Here is a 17,158-nt window from a genome sequence, read left to right on the forward strand (position 1 = left end):
ATAAAAGGAGCTTTGCGCAGTCAGCAAACACAGTCTGACATGACACACCTTTGATGCCCGTCTCAGCAGTGAATCACCTCCTGCTACTGCAACACTTCTCCAATTCCTCTGGCCTTGCCCCTTCACCTGGCTCTCACATACCCCCTTCAGTTTTTCACAGGTCTGAAAGGATGGAGCTTCGCTTTATCCATCATTGCCTCCAAATATCCAGATCTTTCATAGATCTGAACACAGGGGGTGTCATTGAAACCAGGCAGTTGCCATGTTGCCTCTCTTTGAGATAGTTGTTAGGTCTGCCCACAGGCAACATGGTTGTCATTGCTGGGGAACGTGAGAATGTCACTTAACCAGCCCCTGGGTCACAATCACACACGTTTCGGTCTTGGCCAACCACCATTCAGAACTAACAAGAGGGCTTCAAATGACCAGCTAGAGGCCAGAGTGTTGCACAGCACTATAAAACTGGTAGATTAAAGTGAACATAACCTAACAGCTCCCTTCCAGCTCTGCTACATTACTGCTTGCTCAAGAACCAATAAAAGAATGCAATCGAAAAGGTCAAACTTATTCTACTGATATGTTGCAGGAACCAACGTGCTCCTCTATGTCCTGCAGAGACGTGCCCTTGCATACCTTGGCGTTTCCATGCTATCAGACAAGCACGGCAGTGCACACTTAGCCCGAAAGGAACCCGTCAACAACTTTCACTGATCTTTCAAGAAAGAGACTCATACGACACAAAGGAAATGATACAAAGAACAGAACTCTTTCTTCGTGTGTTCTGTCTAATGGTGGTAGAGTGTATCAGTGTCAGACTGAGGTGACATTTCTCATGACACACAGCTGACAGACAACACCTAGTTCACAGCCTAGAGTCAAAACCACTGCCAGTGAGATTGTTTGGCAGCCAGGCACTTGTCAAAGTGCCCAAAACATCTATGCCACTTCCTAATATAGTGTTTAAAGCCCAATGAATTAAAGGAATATTTAAACAAATAACTACAATTATTATTTCATCCATAATAATCTTTCCCAGTTCCCACACTGCTTAGCTCTGAGCTCATGTAACAGCCATGTAAGAAAATCACAGTGCAAACAGCTCCTGCTAAACCTGTGTAATGTTACGTACCTTAAGGCCATAGAGCAGTGGCTGTATTGGGGCAGTCAGGAAGGAGAGGTCCCAACGATGTCAGTGCACAAGACTCTGAAACAAATCATTCAATTAGTTACCACACCAGTCAATCACCCACAGAGATGCATCCTGTAACAACCTCCTATACGGTGCATTCGGAAAGTATTCAGACTCCTAGACTTTTTCCACATTGAGGAAAACTTAACAATCTATACCCCATAACGACAAAGCGAAAACAGGTTTAGAAATTGCTGCAAGTGTATTAATACAAAACAGAAATACCCTATTTAAATAAGTATTCAGACCCTTTGCTATGAGACTCGAAATTGAGCTCAGGTGCATCCTTTTTCCATTGATCAGACGTTCAATGGAAACTGTCAGAACACCTGTAACTTCACAGCACATCAGTATTTAAAAAGGTAGCAAAACAAACTCATTCACACACACACTCACAGTGGAATGAGGCATCTTACTCCAAAACACACAGACAAAAATGCTTCGCACACACACTGACAGACCTGTGAATAATAGATTAACTTCCTGTTACAGCTCAGACCGCAACACCGGAAAGGTGTGTTACCAGACCACAGACAGAACAAGTGGAGCAGAGAATAAGACCATAAAGGCCCTTTTTACCTCACTGGGTTGGGGAGTAACGGATTAGGGTAAATGCACCTATTATGCCCTCCAAAATCTAAGTTTAGATATTTCTAACATATACTGCCCCACTTTTTGTAAGAAAAGTATATATAAAATTAAAGATGAACCTCTCATTTAAGGTTGACTTTACAAAAAGCAAAAAAAACAAAAAACACCTCTCTCATGGTGTACAAGATACCGGTGTGACTCGCGCTGAGTGGACTGAACCATTGTGGAGGCCGTGGGGATGGCAAAGTCCATCAGACCAGTGCTTCTGAGACAGGTGCTACTGAAATTGAATATGGATATATTACATAAGAACAATGGTGCGACACTAATACAAAATATTATTTTATAACAAATGCGCTTTCTCCCTCATTGGATCAGTGTGCTGTTGAATTGGTGACTTTTCCTAGACCATGATGCTATGTGCACAATAGCAAAGTTACCCGGCCTATCGGTTTTTAGAACAATGCCCCGGAAGCAGCAGCAGAGCTGGGATATGAGAAGGCAGCCCTTGCCTTGTCTAAGAAAAGTGAGGAGAGGAAACCCAAACTTAAAAATCAGGTTTATAATCAATAGCCTAACTGTTAGATGTGCCTGGCTTTATAAAATCAGAAGTAATCTACAGAAGTAAGAGGGATCCTGCTTCTGTTGCCGGTTGTTTAATAGCCTACTGATTCTGTCAGCAACAAACCTCACGTAACATGTCAAGTAAACAGTTTCACAAATTCGACTGTTTTTAAAATATTTTCTTTGCTGTAATAAAAGGCTTTGTTCCTAATGGTCAGAAAAAGAATATTTATAATGATGCTCCTTTTACTTTCTCATGATATGTCATCATTAGTAGGCTTAGTACAGCACCCTTTATAACCACCATCAATCTGTAGGTCTAAGAGCACATCCTACTTAGTCTTAATTGGGAATGCACAATATATACATTTTTAAAAAGTGAACATATCGGAAGATATTAACTAAAAATGCCAACATCGGTATCGGCCGATGTCTAGTTTAACGCCGATGTGCAGAACCGATGTCAAAGCTGACGTGCATACCTATATAACGTAGGTACATGATGTAATGACACCACATAAAATTTTGCACAAACAGCATTCCTAACCTAGCCCACAACGTCTGCAGTGTGGAAAGAGTAAGAACATTTCAGCGAGAAAACTCAAAGGAGTAATCCATTAAAGCCAAGATAATGGAATCCATTGCACTTGACAATCAACCGTTCTCTGTCGTGGGTGATGTTGGCTTTCGCCGACTGGTCGAGCACTGGTATAGACTACTAAGTGTGCCATTTTTCAGATGTTGCCCTACCGGAGTTACACAGTAATAGCGTCACTGCTATTAGCTTCACGACATAGATACTATGGAACGCCATTTAAGTCTTTGCGTGTCAAAAAAGATACAGTAACACTGTCAAAGCTGTACAAAAAACGGTCTGCAAACAAGCAAACACAGGCCACGAACGATGTGTTTACAATACCCCGTTAGTAATAAAGCATCATTTGTTTGACCACAACTTCTTGGGTACCTAGCTAGCACCAATTACAACCAGTCTGAAAACAATGACCAGTAGAAACTGCAGTCATTTTCATTATTCTTAGCAATATTTTAGGAATCCTTGAGTAAGTATTAGCTAGGTTGCCACTTGTTCACCTATTGAAATTGAACTTCAGTTCATGAAAATAAATAGCTAGCCAGCTACTTAACCCTGTTGCCCAAAGCTAACGTTACAAGCAGCCAGCTAGCTTCATCTGGCTAGTGAGGCTCGACCGGAACGGGTTGTGTTGTGAAGCTAGCCACAATAAGGATTAGGTACAATAGCGGAATTTGGAGTTTGCCTTCAAAATAAAAATACCTCTTTGAATTTGATGCAAATTCATACAAATTGTAGAATTAAGCCATACTTATATTTTGAAGGCTAACTGCAAAGTCCACTATTGTGGCTAATCCTTATTGTGGTGAGCTTCACATAGATGGGTCCAACCACCATTAATCAAATAAGAACTGTCTTCTACATTAGGGTAATTTTAGATGACACCTAGCTATATAATTAGCTAGCTAGCTATAGCTACTGAAACAGATGTCATTTTGCTATGCTTTTGGGGAAGAACATTGTTTGCATCCATGAGCTAGCTAGCTTTAAAAAATATTTAAAAAATTATGACCAGCACTGTTGCGCGAGACAACTTGACCAGCATCATAGCATGCGTATCGATGAATCGTTGTGACATGGAATACGAGTGATAGTGTAATCAATGTTTAATAACTACGAGAAAAAACAAGTATGAACACATTAAATTATGTGACTTGCAGTCATATTCAGGTCCTGATTGGTCAACAAGCTTATTTGACACGCAAAGACCAAAACGGCGTTCCATAGAAATCCTGGTTGAGAATGAAACGACAGAACAACAAAACAGCACAGCAAGTAAGTGAAAGAAATAGGTTTTGATTATGTTTTACTGGTAATGGGGACATACGTAAATGCCAACAAAATAACTTTTTGGACAGTGTGGTGTGTAATCTTTATTTACCTTGGCAAATCAGTTAAGAACAAATTCTTATTTACAATGATGGCCTACCCCGGATGACGCTGGGCCAATTGTGCGCCACCCTATGGGACTCCCAATCACGGCTGGATGTGATACAGCCTGGATTCGAACCAGGGACTGTAGTGATGCCTCTTGTACTGAGATGCAGAGCCTTAGACCACTGCATCCATGTGTGTGTGCAACTAACTATTTAACTGTACTAGAACACTTAAAAGGACGCTAAAAAAAATGTAATAATTGGTTATCAGTATTGTTTTTTTGGCAAGGGGAAAAAAATCTGATATCAGTACCAGCCAAAAATGTCATATTGGTCCTTCACTAGTCTTAATACAGTAACTTACTTAGGCCTATATTCAACTTCTATAAGCCACTGTATCAATCAAATAATTTGTTCATGTCATCACGCAGCATATGCGGCATTCATGATTTTAAATGCAAATCAAGCATTTTAGTTTTAAAATAAAGTAAAGGGAGTCTTGAATAAATAGCTTACGCAGTGCGAGCTGTGCCACCAGAGACTCTGGGTTCGAGCCCAGGCTCTGTCGCAGCCGGCCGCGACCGGGAGGTCCATGAGGCGACGCACAATTGGCCTAGCGTCGTCCGGGTTAGGCCGGTAGGGATATCCTTGTCTCATTGCGCATTAGTGACTCATGTGGCGGGCCGGGAGCAGTGCACGCTAACCAGGTCGCCAGGTGCACGGCGTTTCCTCCGACACATTGGTTGGATGCGCGCTGTGTTAAGACGCAGTGCGGCTTGGTTGGGTTGTGTTTCGGAGGACACATGGCTTTCGACCTTCGTCTCTCCTGAGCCCGTACGGGATTTGTAGTGATGAGACTAGATGCTAACAATTGGACACCACGAAATTGGGGAGAAAAGGGGGTAACATTTTTTTTAAATGAAATTTAAAAAAGAATAAATAGCTTAAACAATAAATAAACCGTTCCATTTCGGAAATTGCATTCACAAACAAAAGTTGAGTAATGTAATTATGTGCATGAGCACAAAGCATCATTTTTGTCCCGTCCGAGTCTGCCATGCCAGTAATTTTTACATGACAGGAGTGTAACATTTCCATCCAGAAAAGAAAAAAAATTGACAGGTGTGCGCAAGAAAAATGTAGACTGAAGCATAAACTAAACGCAGTAAAAAAAATAAACGTCTCTTTTTCAGGACCCTGTCTTTCAAAGATAATTCATAAAAATCCAAATAACTTCACAGATCATCATTGTAAAGGGTTTAAACACTGTTTACCATGCTTGTTTAATGAACCATAAACAATTAATGAACATGCACCTGTGGAATGGTTGTTAAGACACTAACAGCATACAGACGGTAGGCAATTAATATCATAGTTAAGACACTAAAGAGGCCTTTCTACTGACTGAAAAACACCAAAAGAAAGATGCCCAGGGTCCCTGCTCATCTGCGTGAACGTTCCTTAGACATGCTACGAGGCGGCATGAAGACTGCAGATGTGGCCAGGGCAATAAATTGCTATGTCGGTACTGTGAGAAGCCTAAGACAGCGCTACAGGGAGACAGGACGGACAGCTGATCGTCCTTGCATTGGCAGACCACGTGCAACACCGGCAACTGCCCGAGTTACACCAGGAACGCACAATCCCTCCATCAGTGTTCAGACTGTCCACAAAAGACAGAGGTTGGACTGAGGGCTTGTAGGCCTGTTGTAAGGCAGGTCCTCACCAGACATCACAGGCAACAGCGGGCACAAACCCACCGTTGCTGGACCAGACAGGACTGGTAAAAAAAAGTGTTCACTGACGAGTTGCGGTTTTGTCTCACCAGGGGTGATGGTCGGAGTCGTGTTTATCGTCAAAGGAATGAGCGTTACACCGAGGCCTGTACTCTGGAGCGGGATCGATTTGGAGGTGGAAGGTCTGTCATGGTCTAGGGCAGTGCGTCACAGCATCATCGGACTGAGCTTGTTGTCATGGCAGGCAATCTCAACGCTGTGCACTACAGGGAAGACATCCTCCTCCCTCATGTGGTACTCTTCCTGCAGGCTCATCCTGACATGACCCTCCAGCATGACAATGCTACCAGCCATACTGCTCGTTCTGTGCATCATTTCCTGCATGACAGGAATGTCAGTGTTCTGTCATAGGCAGCGAAGAGTCCGGATCTCAATCCCATTGAGCACGTCTGAGACCTGTTGGATCGGGGGTGAGGGGCTAGGGCCATTCCCCCCAGAAATGTCCGGTAACTTGCAGGTGCCTTGGTGGAAGAGTGGGGTAACATCTCACAGCAAGAACTGGCTAAATCTGGTGCAGTCTTTGAGGAGCACTGCAGTCCTTAATGCAGCTGGTGGCCACACCAGATACTAACTGTTACTTTTGATTTTGACCCCCCTTTGTTCAGGGACACATTATTCCATTTCTGTTAGTCACATGTCTGTGGAACTTGTTCAGTTTATGTCTCAGTTGTTGAATCTTGTGTTCATACAAATATTTACACATGTTAAGTTTGCTGAAAATAAACACAGCTGACGTTTCTTTTTCTGCTGAGTTTATATAGGAATGGACTGCATGTAGCCTATCAACTTTCACAGTGAATGCTTTGGTTTATATGTTTTGTGCCTATGAATTGAATATTGCCAAATGCATCAGTAACAAGTAGCCCATTTAAATGCAACCTTTGCGTTAATAGATCGCAAAGCAGCAGCATACAACTGACCTAAACGATTGGAAATGATCAGTTAACTTTCTCATCCATTGCCTTAAAATGCATCTCAAGTTGGGGTAGTGTGAAGATTGATAAAGAAAATAATCTATTTCATCCATTTTAGAATAAGGCTGTAACGTAACATAACAAAATGTGGACAAAGTCAAGGGGTCTGAATACTTTACGAATGCACTGCATGTCAATCTACTATGACCCATAGTAGAAATGTTTGCCTTCTCCATTGGTCAGCTTGTCGTTCTGCGCGAGAAAGAACTAGCCTATTCCAGACTCTAGGACAGCTGTGGGACGATAAATCCCAATTTCATACAACCAGTAGGCCTAGACTGCATAAAAATTAAAAAAAATTAAAAGCAAATTAGGCTCATGCAACACTTAAACTATTTATTCGCATAATAAGCGCAGCAACACGCACAAGCCAGCAGGATTCCCGTGAATGTTTGTTCCATAACACGCTGACCAAACCGGACACGTCGCGTGCATCGCAAATTAAATTTAGAAATCCATGTTATTCAATTATTGCACCCACACTGCTAGCATGCGCCAACGAGCGTATGCGACACCAAAGGGCTAAAATAGAACTCATTCCTATTTCTGACGCAAATCGCGCTGAAAGTCCTGCCTCTCCCATCTCCTCATTGGTTTATAGAATCAGGTACCCACGTGACTGAAAGACGAACTGTTTTGCCGGTAGTTGTGGTAATACAATGAAAGTTTAGATGGATCACCATATAAATTGAACGATGAAAAAGCCTGGAAGGAGGAGAGATGACTAGAAACGATTCGGTTGGCCGTTGGAGTAGAGGTTCCTGTGCATTTCAGGTAAAATAACAACTCAATGTTTATATCCCAGGACAAATTAGCTAGCAACAGCAAGCTAGCTAAATAGGACAAATTAACGTTAGCTAGCAAGTGCAAGCTAACTAGATAAATTGCCATACGTGATTTTCGACCTGTCCCCAAATTGGGGTGGGGTGGGGTGGGGTGGGGTGGGGGCAAAATAAATGTATGCACGCGCGCAGCCGGTTTTGGTTCGGTGTAATGAAACTAGCGTAAAACGCCATTGAGCGGTTTCATGTGACAGATGAAAATATCCCATTAGAAATTTAGAAAGAGGAGATTTAAAATATGCAACAACTAGCATGGGTTGCTAATATGACTAGGATTGTGCCTTTGGCTACTGGAAAATGAAAGTTGATTTGAAAATAAATCGAGCATATGAGAGACAAAGGCTACTGGTTTCAATGGCACATGGAAGTCTTTATAAAATAATTGCCTGCCCGCTTGGTTTGATTTTTGCTAGGCTACTTTGAAGCAAGGTAAGACATGCCCCAGTATGTAGTAAAGCGTTCAAGCTTCAAACAAGTGCGTAAATGTTTTCAAATCCATGCTGCCTCCAGCTCATTGCAAAGTGGTGTGTGACGCGCTGAAGCCTGCCTAGTTTCCTATGGCAAACTGGAAGCGCGCTTCAATTACCAGTTGAGAAATGAAAGTATCTTTCTTTTAAATGTATTGTTGCGCAATGATTGTGCTTATCAAATCACGTTTCAGTCCAGCTTCATTAAAACAGCTATTTGAGCTATATTAGCAGCTCACGACATACATCGACTGGTAGGCTATTTCAATCAATGAAGGGATTCTTTTTTTCCTTTTCCCAGACAATTGATCAGCGCCAATTTAATCAGTTATGCATTTGTTTGGGGCCCAAAAGGCAGCTAACGGAACCCCTGCCATCTCTATATAGACCCATGACAAGCAGCAGAAGTACAGAGTTGCACTCATGCATTTTGCAGCTTGGAAATAATAACATTGACATTGACGTTACTAGGCCTACCTACACACTGACTGGTTGTGACAGACATGCTGAAATAGACTTTGTCGTGGGGTGAGAGTAAGAAGCCTGGACAACAAAGGGCACCACAGTATGCAGCACCAACCTGATGAATGGTTAAGTGAAACTGAAATCCCCCAGGGTTTTCTAGGTCAGACAGGATGCTTATCTCATCTACAAGTGAGAATATACTGTATTATCTTGATCTCACCACTGGTGCAGTCATGACTGGGGTGAGGTCTCACTATTATTACACTCCAATCATCCAGGTACGAAACACAGGCATGTGTTGTGCTTTACACATGGAGCCACACCCATTTCTGTAATGGTAATGCAAAAGGGACAAAGAAGAACTAAGTACATCTGGTTCACCAGCACTAAAATGACAGGCTTTGCCCTGGCATAATCACTACCTTCCTATGAATCGGAAACATCACTAGCTTCTGACAGAGAAGGCGTTCATTCTACCACCCAAACACGACCCCTTATTTGCCTGTTTTAAAAGCTCTTCCTCATAACTAGTGTGCTTTCTAAAAATAGAGGTATGTTAAGCCTAGTACAAATCCCTGAAAGTTCCAATCCAAACACACAAGCACACTATGAGGTGTGAGAGGTAGAGAGTTGGCTTTCCTTGGGCCAAGGAAAGGGTGGTTTCTTTGGTGAAGTCAGTCCCAAACATTAATTATCCTGCTCCAAACCAGTTCTCCCGATCCAAAAATAATCTGCCTCGGCAAGGTCCAATTATAGGCTATTTCTAGCTGAACTTACCCCACATTTCTGTGTATTACAGAACAGCCTTAGAATCCAAAGAGAAAGGATCTCTCTGATTTTAGGATCACTATGACTCGGATGTCGGATGAAGAACAGCTATTTAAACAGTAACTTGCATGACCTTTCAGTTTAACATGCTCTTCATTATTGCCGGTGGATACCCACTGCAGCAGTTCAGATTAATTATTTAGCTCCAAGCAAACACAGTCATGCCTCCAACCTTTTCAGTTAGGTTTAGTAGATCATTTGGCAGGAGATCCAGCATCACAGTCACCAGGCAAGCAAATACAGGCTGTAATTCAGCTGGTAATAAGAATACAGACGGATGTAGTTCTTTAAGTTCTCTTGATAAGGCAGTAGGTGAACTGTTGAGATGTCATAGGTCAGTCAGATACAGGTGTTACAGAGAGTCAAGAAGCAAGGCAAGATATGTGCAGCCATTAGCTCCCTGTATGTAAATAATGGAAAGCATCATATTTGTTTACCAGATGGCAGAGGCGCAAAAAGTGTCAGTCAGTTGGTCAATACAGGGCCAAAGCAGTAAGAGAGGGGAAGGACAACAGTGTCAGTCTGATGGGACAGGAGAAACAGTGCGACACCGGGCTCAATAAGAAGAGAAATGCTCTTTACTGCACAGTTATTATTTGGCTCCTGTAAATCTAACCACCACACTCCAGTGATAAGTGATCCATGGCCCTCCTCTGGCTCATCCTGAGAGGAGACAAGCCCATGGCCTGACAGGAGAACCATTTAACCACAGGCCAGCTCTTTATATCTAGCACCTATAGACTATACATAAAGGTAGAGTGAAAAAACACCCAGCAATGATATTGATAGAGAATGCAATCTTTGGGGGAGAGAATGATATTCCTTGTTGTTGGAGAACCATTCAACCAGAGGCCAGCTCTTAGTGGTCTTCAAAAACATCATGCCACCTTGAAATTTGAGAGACCTTGCTCAATTGTACCAAGGTATTAACATTGTTCATTCCATGTACCTGATGCGTGGGCAAATCCTTAGCAACCATCAAGTCGTATTCATCGGAATTATACAGACATGACATAATGCTGGTATAAGAAGAGAACACAGTACTTCTGTTTTCAGACCATGAATACCTGCACAACCTCAGAGACATTTCAGGGGAAAGTGGTTCTTCAAACGTGTCATGATGGTCACATGTTTGGTGTATGATAGAAACTATTTTGATAACAGCACAAATAAATGAGGACAAGCTGCAAAGTTAACTCCTTGCAAAGGGGAGCCAGGGATGCTTTGTCAGGGCCATTCTTAGTGAGCCTGGCCTTTCATCCCTACACTCAATGCCATTAATGTCTTACCAGATTAAACCAAAATCACACATTCCCTGGAATTATGCTCTGAATAATTGCAGATAGATGCCCCTCTGCAATCTAGAGGGATTCCCTGCTGTTTCTATGCACATAGACCTAGTGTGTGTCTGTGTACAGTGCAATCACACCTGTACTGCCATCAGATGCTTATCCTTGCAGGGTGGAGCCGGGAGGATAAGTCAACCACACAGCGAGAGACACATATGGGATGGGACAGACAGGGACCTCACTGTACCTTACACTCACCTGAAAGTCACCACAACAAACCAGACTACCACTAGTCCAAACAGCCTCCTGTCCTGACGATGACAATCTAGTGATGTTTTTTTAATCAAAATAATAAATTATAACCCATTATGATGCATCGGCATTATACGTTATGTAAGATGTGGCCTGTTATTCAACAATGAAAGAGCACCAGTCCTTGAATTAAGTGGTTACTGATTATTCAGAGCATGTACAACACCCATGTGGGAGTGACAGACAAACTTTTCTCCAGATGAGAAGTGCATTGTAAAGGCCTCTGGGTCCACAGGCCACGTCTGAAATAGTTCAGCCCTCTCCACCTCCAGGCTCATTGCAAAGTGACCAGATTCCTCTGTGTGTCTGTGTTCTCATTTCAATGCTTGCCTCCAGAAAACAAGAACAAACTCCCCATTGTCTGTCTGTTGCACTCAACAGAGCAGATAAAGTTCTAAGAATGTTAGACATGAAACACACAACTATTTCCCAGTACAAACACACCAGAAGACAGACAGGCGACCCTATTATGATTGATCTTTACTGTGCAGTGTGTACACTGCCAAACGTTTTCACAGACACTGATGTTTGGTTCCCATGCCAGCCTGGATGTGGTCCAATTTAAGAGGGGGACAAAAACAGCTGCTAAACAGGACAAATGCAACTTGGCTGTTGCTGTAATTACACACTTGGAAGAAAGAGTGCCCAGTAGCAATTACAGAATGTTAGCTATTACAGTTCTGATTGGAGGTTAACTTTATATCTAGCACCTACAGAATATACATCAAGGTAGAGTGAAAAAACACCCAGCAATGATATTGATAGAGAATGCAATCTTTGGGGGAGAGAATGATATTCCTTGTTGTTGGGCTACAGGCCTAGGCATACACAACTAGCAATTTTGGGGTATATTGGCATGACAAAGTAAAGGCGTTACCGAAGTAAGATTGAGTTGTGTAATAACAAGTGTATATGGATATTTGCTGATTATCCTGAAACATTAGTGGTATCCTAGCTAGTAACTTACTACTTATCCTTGCCAGTCAAATTGCCAATACATTGTCAGGAACAATTTACGGGACGTAAATCAACGGATGGACAGAGGCAAAACAAAAGAAACAGGGGGTTCTAGTTCGCTATAACTAACGTTACATAATGAACTAACAGCGAACTTGCTACTGTACCAGCATTATCATTGTGCTGTGTCTTCTATATTGCATCGTAGCTAACGGTTAGCCTGGTTGGTTAATGTTAGCTAGCGTGGAATTTGTTTCTGACACCATAACTAGCTTGCTGACAACTGTAGCATACTCATTCAAGTATTTCTGGTGCTTGCCAAAATCCTGACAGCATGGCTAACTAAGGTTATGCAAAGATTTGTATAACTAACCCTCATAGCTCATTGTTCTATCTGTGCCTATGTTGCTAACTTACCTAGAAAATAAATAGCTTATAGCTAATGTTAGCTAGTTAACCGGGCTAGCGTGAGCTAACTAACAATGTGGGTGCGCTTTAGCCAGCTAACTAACTGCAACCTATGGCAGACAAACGGTTAGTTAACGGCTGCTAGTTGTTATCGAAGCAATTCGTTAACTAATCCATTTGTACGAAACGTTAGCTACTCATAAATTAGCTTGCTAACTTGAACTGCCTAGCTAGCTATCTGTGGTGGGACCGAGTATTTCAAATCTCGGCCGAGCTTACCTCTTTCAAAGTGCGCTTAGCTTGTTTCCTAGCAATCCAACTCCTTTGGCATGCTAAACTAGTTTAGCTTTTTCCAACAGTGAAGCTTCACAGGCCTCGCAGAAATTATATTTCAACATTTGTCTGTGTCCCCACCTCCCATTTCCTTTCATTCTTTTTTTAGAACGTTCATTTTTTTCAAAGACCTAAAACTCGTCCAATGACAACTACCCTCCTCTTCGAGAAGGGTGTAATTGCAGATCACAGTTAAGGGCGTTTCTTGACGTCAAGTTACTCCCATTGTTGCTCGCCATTGATCCGTGGTCGTTCATTTCGCTTCGGGCACAACAATTGTTGACAGATGTAACATTATAACTAAGACTAACCCTTTTCCTAACCTTAATCTTTATCCTCATAACCTGCCACGTGAATTGTCCTCGTTATCCCAACCTACAACTTTAACAAATCATCTATGATATCAAGGAACGCCCACATCAAGAAACACCCCGAATTGTGGTCTGCAATTACACTACATTGTCCTCTTTGACATATTCGGGCATTGGTTAACGATTTTGCAGTTTGTCATGCATTTTAAGATTAGTATAAACCTATTGTATCAATGATTTTATTTGTTCAGCCTCTGGCAAACTTACGTCTCTGCATTGACTGGATGGTGTCCCTGAGAATGAGTGGTAAAGGGGCTTTCAAACTGACGCTACCGCAGTGTAAAATTTCAAGTGCTAGTCGGAACTCGGAAACTCCGAAATGTTCTACTTGCTAACTGGTTGTAGCTGAGCTGTACACATGCTGCAGTCAATCAGTTAGCAAGTTGGACATTTCTTGAGTTTCCTAGCTCCGACTAGCACGTGAACGCGGCATTAGCCACAAGGCTGCTCTCTATCCCCCTGCTCCTCGGACGCTTTGATGCTTTTGGACTGGGTGTGCTTCTGTACACGTGACGCCCTCTGGTGGTGGTGTACAAAAGCAGGTTCCCTGTTCTTTTCCAAGTTCCAAGTGGTCTTGAACGCACTGAAGTCGTACACGAGTTCCCAGTTGTTCTGAACGCGGCATACGTTGCGTAAACGCTGGATATCAGAGGGCGCATGAGTATTTAGGCATGTGGCTAACTGGCTATGGTTTGATATTGTAACGACCCTGGGTTTATAAGCCCCAGGGTCGTTACAATATCAGCATCTGCATCAAGATAGAACAAGGCTTGACAGGAAAAAATGGCGTCCCTTGAGAGGGCAAACATTAGATGTACAGTACCAGTCAAAAGTTTGGACACCTAATTCAAGGGTTTTTCTTTATTTGTAGTATTTTCTACATTGTAGAATCATAGTGAAAACATCAAGTCTAAGAAACAACACACATGAAATCATGTAGTAACCAAAAAAAGAGTTAAACAAATCAGAATATATTTTAGATTCTTCAGTAGCCACCCTTTGCGTTGATGACAGCTTTGCAAACTCTTGGCATTCTGTCAACCAAATCAAACTTTATTTGCAACATGTGCCAAATACAACATGTGTAGATCTTACCGTTAAATACTTACTTACAAGCCCTTAATTACATGTTGACCACACCGCTCGCGTCCGTGCGCAAGCTTGCAAAATAAATGTACACATGCATGTTATTCAATCATTGCGCGCCAATGAGCGTCTGCGTTGCCAGGCACTAAAATGGAAGTTGCTTCTATTTTTGGCGCAGAACATGCTGCAAGTCCTGCTCCTCCCATCTCCTCACTGGTTTATTGAAGCAGATACCCACATGCCATCTACTCATTGGTTATACCCACGTTGGTGATTGAAAGAGGAACTGAGGTTGGTCGTCATCATGGTAATACTATGAAAGTTTAGATGCCAATCGCCATATAAAGTCCAAAGAAGAAAAAGAAGCCTTATAGGCTGACCACAGTTCTCGCGTCACGTGCGTTGCAAAATACATTTTGAAATCCATGTTATTCAATTATTGCACCCACACTGATCGCGAGCTTCTGCATTGCCAAGGGCTAAAATAGAAGTCCTTTCTATTTCTGACACAGATCACGCTGCAAGTCCTGCTTCTCCCATCTCCTCATTGGTTTATAGAAGCGGGTACGTACGTGCCATCTCCTCATTGGTTATACCCACGTGGGTGATTGAAAGACGAACTGTGTTGCCGGTCAGTGTAGTAATACTATGAAAGTTTAGATGCCAATCACCATATAAGTTCAAAGATGAAAAAGCCTGGAAGGAGGAGAGATGACTAGAAACAATTTGATTGACTGTTTTATGTGTGGAATAATTGTCGGAGTAGAGGACCTTGTGCATTTCAGGTAAAATAACAACTCAATGTTTTTATATCCCAGGATAAATTAGCTAGCAACAGCACGCTAGCTAGCTAAATTGCCATAAATGTTTAATGCTTTTTGACCTGTCCCTAAATGAATATTTCAACATGTGTGTCCTGATTGCTTCTGGTTTGGGTGAACAAAATCAACCTGCATGTGGATGCACGCGCGCGGTAAGCATGTAAGTCATGCTACAGCATAAGGATGCCAAAGGTCAGGGTTATGTTCCAAATAGCACCCTATTCCCTATGTAATGCACTACTTTTGAGTCGTATGGGCCCTGGTCAGAAATAGTGCACTATAAAGGGAACATGGTGCCATTTGGTAGACATACCAGATCTTCCCCTCTCTATTCCTCTCTTGAGCTCTCTTTTACTCAAGCATATAGCTACTGAAGTGTTTTTGGCATGCATTGTTAAAATAAAGAGCTATAAGGATGTATGGATTCTGTATGCACTTATGACAACATTTTTTATTCTCAGTCTTTCCAATAACTCCTGTGGCAGTGTCTGTAGCTCAAGTACTAGTTACGAAAGGTGAGTTTAATGTTCAGTCCAGTAAAATTGTGATTCAAATATCAGCCTAAAGCCTTTCATTGTATTTTACTTCCCTTTCTATATCTCCCTTCCAAGAGTCCTTGCACCCTCATTACGATTTGGTTACCTGCCTAAAGTAGCTAGTAAGTAAAGGCAGATGTTTATTTTGACAGGGAGCCAATGCTGAGTCCAAGGTCTCTTTTCCAGACGAGCCCTGTTTAACACAACAATACACATCAAAATACAATAGACACATTAAACTACACATTCATATATACATAAAAAATACACATTATTATACATCAATGCATTAAAAGCACAACGCAATCATTAAAAAACAGACACCAATTCCTCAAATGTTAAAATGCATTGGCGATCATTCCACACAAAAGGTGCAAAAAAATTGCAACCAGATCTACCCAACTCAGTGGAGAGTTAGCCATCCCTGAGACCGGGTCTGGTATCTCATACGTCTATAAGTTAACAATGAAGTAAGGTATGGCAGAAGTTTATGCAGGAGAGCTTTAAAAACAAAAAGAGTGCAATTAATCGATCTACGAGACTTCAAAGAGGGCCAGACTACATGCTGATACTGAATGCAGTGATGTGTACTGAACCTATCGCCAGTAATAAAGCGTAGTGCTCAAAGATAAACTGCGTCCAATGGCTTCAATACAGTGGCGGCTGCATTCATATAGTCTAACCGGTGTGAATGTCGACTGAATGAATATGTGGCTTGTCAGTGTCCTGCTGCAATTCAAAATGTATATGAAACATTGTCATGTCTTTGGGAATATTCATTTTTGTGTTTGTGTGGTGTCTTTTTTCAGTTTCTGGTCTGTTTGGATACATTGGCGGAAAGATCTCCTACACAAAATAAAGTCAGGAGAAATGTAAACAATCTGGAGAATTCTCCATTGGGTGAAGCCCTAAAACAAGGGCAACGTCATATCCCTCAACAGTCAGTATGGCGTCTAATTCCCCCCGTCCCCCTCAAACACACACACTCGTTTGGTTGTTGAATGAATATTCATCAATGTCATTTGAGCCTTTATTGTGGTAACATGTTATTGTTTTGACGTCTTACCAAGTTAGATTTTTATTGTACACAGGTTTGCTCCTCAAAACCAATCAGAGTTGGGAGATGCTAATAAGGCTTTTTTAGCTCAAGCCCCCAGCTGAAACACCTGTTCCGAAGAGAGATGGTGACTCACTCCTCACAGTGATCTGTTATTATTTGGGACTATTCACATATGTTGATAACAATGAGGATAGGGCCTGACCATATAGATTATTCAGTGTGTTAACAGTGCTCACATACTTGGACATCAGTTTAAATGATTGTGCCAGAGCAGGGTGTCTGTATTAAGGCACATGCTAAC

The 17,158-nt window shown here is 42.0% G+C and overlaps 1 protein-coding gene across 2 annotated transcripts in view; it reads right to left on the reverse strand.

Annotated features, from left to right (window-relative positions):
• LOC112249003 (protein furry homolog-like) overlaps nucleotides 1–13,090 on the reverse strand; it is a 95,650-nt gene extending 82,560 nt beyond the window's left edge. The window contains exons 1-2 of one of the 2 annotated variants that reach the window (XM_042320172.1): nucleotides 12,930–13,090; nucleotides 1,130–1,204 (exon numbers count right to left, since the gene is read on the reverse strand). The gene's annotated coding sequence lies outside the window, so the exon portion shown is untranslated. The remainder of the gene's footprint in view (nucleotides 1–1,129; nucleotides 1,205–12,929) is intronic. The other variant, XM_042320175.1, reaches the window with a different exon arrangement.
• Between the last annotated feature and the right edge of the window lie 4,068 nt (nucleotides 13,091–17,158).

This window comes from Oncorhynchus tshawytscha, linkage group LG01 (assembly GCF_018296145.1).
Source record: "Oncorhynchus tshawytscha isolate Ot180627B linkage group LG01, Otsh_v2.0, whole genome shotgun sequence".
NCBI classification, from domain to species: Eukaryota; Metazoa; Chordata; class Actinopteri; order Salmoniformes; family Salmonidae; genus Oncorhynchus; species Oncorhynchus tshawytscha.